The sequence below is a fragment of the Diadema antillarum genome, unplaced genomic scaffold, assembly GCF_040938485.1.
Source record: "Diadema antillarum isolate AM-2024a unplaced genomic scaffold, OU_Dant_1.0 scf00000086, whole genome shotgun sequence".
NCBI lineage: Eukaryota > Metazoa > Echinodermata > Echinoidea > Diadematoida > Diadematidae > Diadema > Diadema antillarum.
The window spans coordinates 609,529-615,635 of record NW_027270975.1 but is presented as its reverse complement, the minus strand read 5'-3'; positions in this window follow the sequence as shown (position 1 = coordinate 615,635).

The window sequence follows — 6,107 nt, the reverse complement described above, 5'->3', positions numbered from 1 at the left end:
GTGTCGGATCGATCCAGAGGGGGCGTAAGAGGCGCACGCCCCACCCCCTTTATTTATCGTTAAAAACAAAAGAAATAAAAAGAAAACAATGAAATGAAACAACCCAGAAGTGGCACCAGAAACATTAGTTGCCCCCCCCCCCCTTTACAGAATTCCTGGATCCGCCCCTGTAGGTAGGCCTATAGGGCCTACGTAATAATTACTGTTGCTACTGCTTTTAGCAACAAGCTATCATTTCTATAAATTGACAATGATTTAATAACGATATCACATAATCATTGTTGTTTTTTTTATATCATTATTTAATTGTTGTTATTCATCAATATTCTGTAGAATTATTATTAGGCCTACCACTACACCATTATTGTTATTTTGTCATCATAATCTCCATCGATCGTCACCATACCATTATTAAGATTTTGTCATGAACCAGTATCATGCATGGTTTCAAGGATCTGGCCCCGCTACACGTTCTTTCATATTCGGCATATAGGCCCTACTGTAACTGACATTAATTACTTTATTAGGGCCTGATTATTTCATCATCTAACAAGGTGTAATGTTACAAGAGTTCAATCAATATTTCTTTTCTTCTTTTTTTTATCAGCTCCTTTCAGTTTAGTTTCATTTATAGGCCCTCTGATATAATTAACATTATAGAGTTGTTTTTGTTTTGTTTTTTGTCAGAGAGAAACAATACACTAGGTAACACAACATGTGTAACACGCCTATCACTTTAGCCAGGGCTCGACACTAACGGTGGCCCGGTGGCCCGGGGCCACCAAAAACGCACGTCGGGCCACCACTCATTTCAGAAATTGGTGGCCTGATCGGGCCACCAAAAAAGGTCGGATGTTTGCCTTTGGGCCACCAAAAATAAAAGTTAGTGAGGAGCCCCGCTTTAGCCAAAAAAAAAAAAAAGCTTCAAATATCTCACAAAAGAATAATATGCTCAATATTACACTTAAACGGTAATTTGCTGGTATTGTACGAGTGTAAAAAGAGGAGAGATAAACATGAAGGACATCTCCAACACGACCAGCGCCGCGTTTTTAACAATGGGGCCCCAGTTTATATTTCTGGTGCTATTTCCGGGTAACCAATAACAAGCAAGAAAAAAAAAAGAGGCCTTTTGCTGCCACTTCTGGATTTCATCAGCTAACAAGCAAAAAAAAAAAAAAAAAAAAGGGGGGGGGGACCTTACCCTCACTCTCTCATATCCCTCTGGTACAACTTACAAAAGCTTATCACTTCCGGGGTTAAAAATAAATAGAGGTTATACCCTATGTATTCCTATAATGTACCTTATTGTGAAAAAAAAAATAGGGAGTGCTCAGCTCCCCCAACACCCCCCCCCCCCAAAAAAAAAAAAAAAAAACACACACAAATTTTTACTTACAGGAATATGTTTAGTGCACATACTATTATTATCAATATACCTACAATTATTGACGTTTTCATTTAATTTTTGTCGCCAGGCATGATCAAAATAGCTGCATGTTTACATTTCATTGTTTCAATTCAAATGTACAAAATCCAATGTAAGTTTGCGCTTGTGGACTCTGTAAGCAATCCCTCGGTAGTCACGGCTCTCTTCATAAGCCAATAGAGGGCGACACAGAATTAAACAGTTCATGATTTTTTTGTAGTGGGCAGGGAGGTGATTACCACCTCCCTACTACAATCTGCACAGGCCTGATATCCATTGGCAGGTGTAAGGAGGGGTGTATAGCTGAACACAAATCATTGCAAAGTAGAGACCACCATGTACTATGTCGCCATTTTTTTTAATAATCCTTGCTGTAAGTTAAAACAAAACAGCAAGAAACAATGACTATTCAGTGTTTTAACCCTATAAAGCCCAAGGGGGGGGGGGGCACATAGTGCCCCCCTACCAGATTTTTCATTTGCCACTCCTTCGCCCTTGATCCGATTTCAACCAAATTTGGTGACTTTTGATTTTGATATATAATTTAGCTATATTTGATGTTGCTTGTTGCCATGGCAACCATAAACTGACAACCATGTCAGTCAGATTTTGCATCTTTTTTCTGTTCCCATTTCATTTAACAGCATTACAGTGCATGAAATGGGTGTTTCTTGGCTGAAATTTGTTGAAGGAGACAAATTTGAAGTAATTATGGTCCTGGATAATTTTTTTTATTGTTTCCTTTGTTTTTATATGACAAAGGCATAAAACAATATATATATGATAGAGATAATTGAAAATAATAATATTTTCTAAAGATTGCCCTTCTATTTTGAGTTATTTTGATTCCTTCACCCAAGTTATGCCTCTAATATCATAAGTTTATAACATTATCAATTTGCTATCTCAAAATTCCTCTATAATGCAACAATATGAAATGTCATAACTATACATGTACCCATCCGAAACATTTCATCTCAGGTCTCATAATGTATCACTATGTTGATGTGAATAGCATCCCCATGTGGTGACCTTGAGAAATTTCAACCATAACAAATAATTAGATTTTACTTGCTCATCATTTGTGGCAAATATGAAAATGATTGGTCTATAATAAAATATATATAATGGGGATAAATAAATTATAGAGAAAAATCATGTTTTTAGCATATTTCCTATGTATTTCTTTATATTTTGGTTAATAGTGCCCTCCATGGATGACCTTGAAAAAATTCAAATGTACGGTCATGTAGAAAACGAGTTACTCTATGTATAAATGTACCAAATATGACGATGATACATCAAGTAATAAAACAGTTATATAGGGGCACAATGTGCCCCCCCCCCCCCCTTGGGCCTGCGAGGGGTCAAAATAGTTAGGGCTTAAAGGGGAAGGCTAGTAACTGATCAGTGGGAATCAGTGGAAATGCTGGTAGATGATTGTTCCAATCCTTATGGGATTCATTCAAGAGTTCATTGTATATCTATTGTTGTGTGAAAATGATTTGCTTCAGAATGGTCTCATATTCAAGTAATGTGCAGTTTAATGCTTCAAGGTTAGCGTCCCTGGTCAGTGACGGAGCATTAATCTGCACATTACTTGAATATGAGATCGTTCTGAAGCAAATCATTTTCACACAACAATAGATATACAATGAACTCTTGAATGAGTCCCATAAGGATTGGAACAATCTTCTCCCAGCATTTCCACTGATTCCCACTGATCAGTTACTAGCCTTCCCCTTTAATGGGGTTGATAGTAGCATTACAAACCTAGTTATTCGTTTTTATGATGGAAGAACCTTCTGAATAACGAACCTTTCATTTTTTTAATTAGCGAGCCTTCGAAGCATAAGGAACCTTCGGAATAACGAATTTACTGCCACCGACAAAAAAAAAAAAAAAGCTGTTCAGTTATTTTACACTTTATATATTGTTTCATTCTAATATAAGTGTTTTCTCTTATTTTCCTATGAAAATGCCCTGTTATTAAATTATATTATAAAAAAAATTGAAACGAAGAATTCGTTTACATTATAGTACTTTGTCTCATTATAATGAGGCCTACTCTAAATCTCTTCTCTTATTTTCCTATCATGGGAGCAGTGATTCAAAAAAATGCTATCACATTTCATGCATAATGTGTAGGCCTGTTGTGCATATCACAGAACATCCTACCATAGAATTTTCCCAATAAAGCCTATAAAAGGAGATATCAGTATTTTCTCAATATAAACCATAACTGTAGATGAGTTAGTCTGGAAACGTTTTTATTATAATTATATTGTTCACATTCTGTGTATTTTACAATGCTTAACATTGATTATACGAATTCAAGTTTTTACAGTGGTTGTTTCATGCTATTTTGAAAGGCTATCACACTGCTCATAATTATCATCCACATGCTCTTACTTCAGCGAAATTTAACAATTTCATTAAATAACGGAGTGTATATGTAATGTCCATGATCCAAATGACAGTTTAAAAAATCGAGGAAACTCTTTGTTATTGTCGCTATAACACTTAAGTCATACAAAGATAATTTAGTTTCAGAAAATGACAATACATAACTATTATGAGGTTGAACAAAAATGATGTTTTACACTTTAAAATGATTATCTCTCAAATCATTTTCTTATATAGTTCCGAAAGCTCGAATAATAAGTATAATAGGCCTACGCAATTCATTTAGGATTAACAAATCTTTGAAATAACCAAATTTACTTTTTTTTTTGTCAAAATTGAACTTTCGAAAAAACGAATCTGCACAATACAGTTAGAATATTTAACTTCCAAATGTTCAGATTAAACAAACCCTCATTATTGGATTAACGAAGTATACGGAATTTATGAATTTCGGATGATCAAAACTTATAGAAATAACGAACAAAGGGAATATTTGTGATCGGTTGGATCCAACGTGTGGACGTATATAAGTAAATGGGACAAAATGATACAAGGAGAATGAAGGGCAATAAAGAACATTTTCTTTTTGTAAGAACAATCAATTTTACTACCTTTCAAGTACAATGTATATATAACAGTATATAGGCCTATTACAATAATCGCTCTAATAAAGTGTTTCACTTATTCTCACATAATACCTTACAAAATACTTTTCAGAATGACAGGCCTCTAATAACGATTTTTTTTTCATGGTGTTATCATGATTGACATTAGGGACCATACTAAAAAAAAAATCATGATTCTTTATGGTATATTGCAATCTCTATATAGGTGAGTTGATCCGCATTTACAAAATACAGTTATCTGCATAAGGAATGATAAAGACAATATTCGATGTGATGTCATTGGTATTATCGTTTATTAAACATAAAAACAATGGGTCCGAGGAACAGTTCCCATGGAGAACACCACATTAAGGCCCCATGTCACAATGGAAATTGACAAAAGTTGCCAAAAATTGACAAAATTGACAAAGATTGCGCAACATTATGCAAAGTTGACATGCAAGTTTAGGCAACTTTGCATTTGCTTGCGCAACTTTGCGCCATTTCCGGCAATTTTGCGCCCATTTCTGGCAATTTTCCGCAACTTCCGGCAATTTTGCGCAACCTTGCACCATTTCCGGCAATTTTGCGCAACCTTGCGCCATTTCCGGCAATTTTGCGCAACCTTGCGCCATTTCCGGCAATTTTGCGCAACCTTGCGCCATTTCCGGCAATTTTGCGCCCATTTCTGGCAATTTTCCGCAACTTCCGGCAATTTTGTGCCCATTTCTGACAATTTTCCGCAACTTCCGGCAATTTTGCGCAACTTTGCGCCATGTCCAGCAATTTTACGCAACTTCGTGCCATTTTCCGGCATTTCTGTGCAATTTTGCGCCATTTCGGGCAATTTTGCGCAACTTTGCACCATTTCAGGCAATTTTGTACAACTTTGCGCCATTTTAGGCAATTTTGCCCAACTTTGCGCCATTTCCAGCAATTTTGTGCAACTTAGCACATTTTCAGGAAACTTTGGAAAAGTTTGCACAATTTAAGGGAACTTTGCACAATATCAAACATTTTTTAGCAATTTTTAGCACCTGCACACAATACAATGCCACTTTGAGCAGGTTTTCAAAATATATTGACTTTTGGTGCCTGCTCTCTTTCATTCGTCTCAAAATCTTATCTTGTATATGATTTCAAATATCAGGACTTTATAATAATACTATTGCATCTTTCCTGTGGTCATGCACTTCTGCCAAACAATCACATAGTTGAACATCATCTTTGAAACTCTGTATTCATACATGTACTTCAGTCACAGAGTATGAGGACACCAAGAATGGTGCAATGTCAGATGTGCATGTATATAAAAGATTTCTTTATTAATTTTTTAATCCTCTAGCCCTCTATAATATTTTGTTCATATCTAAAGGGATCATGGAGAAAATATTAACATTCATGTGGTTCCAAAATCTCCATATATGCAATACGGTAAAGTGGGGGATGATGCTGTGGAACGGATCACCCACCTTTTAAATTCTTTGGGAGATAATTACATGGAACTCTAGCATTAACTAATTAAATATACTATCGCAAATCTAACGATGACATGCAATGCCTGGAGTATTTTATGGGGTACTAGTGAACAAAATAAAAAGACCTGCTTGCAAAAATATTTTGTAATGGAAGAAACAATTTATTATACTTAAAAATGTGATACATGT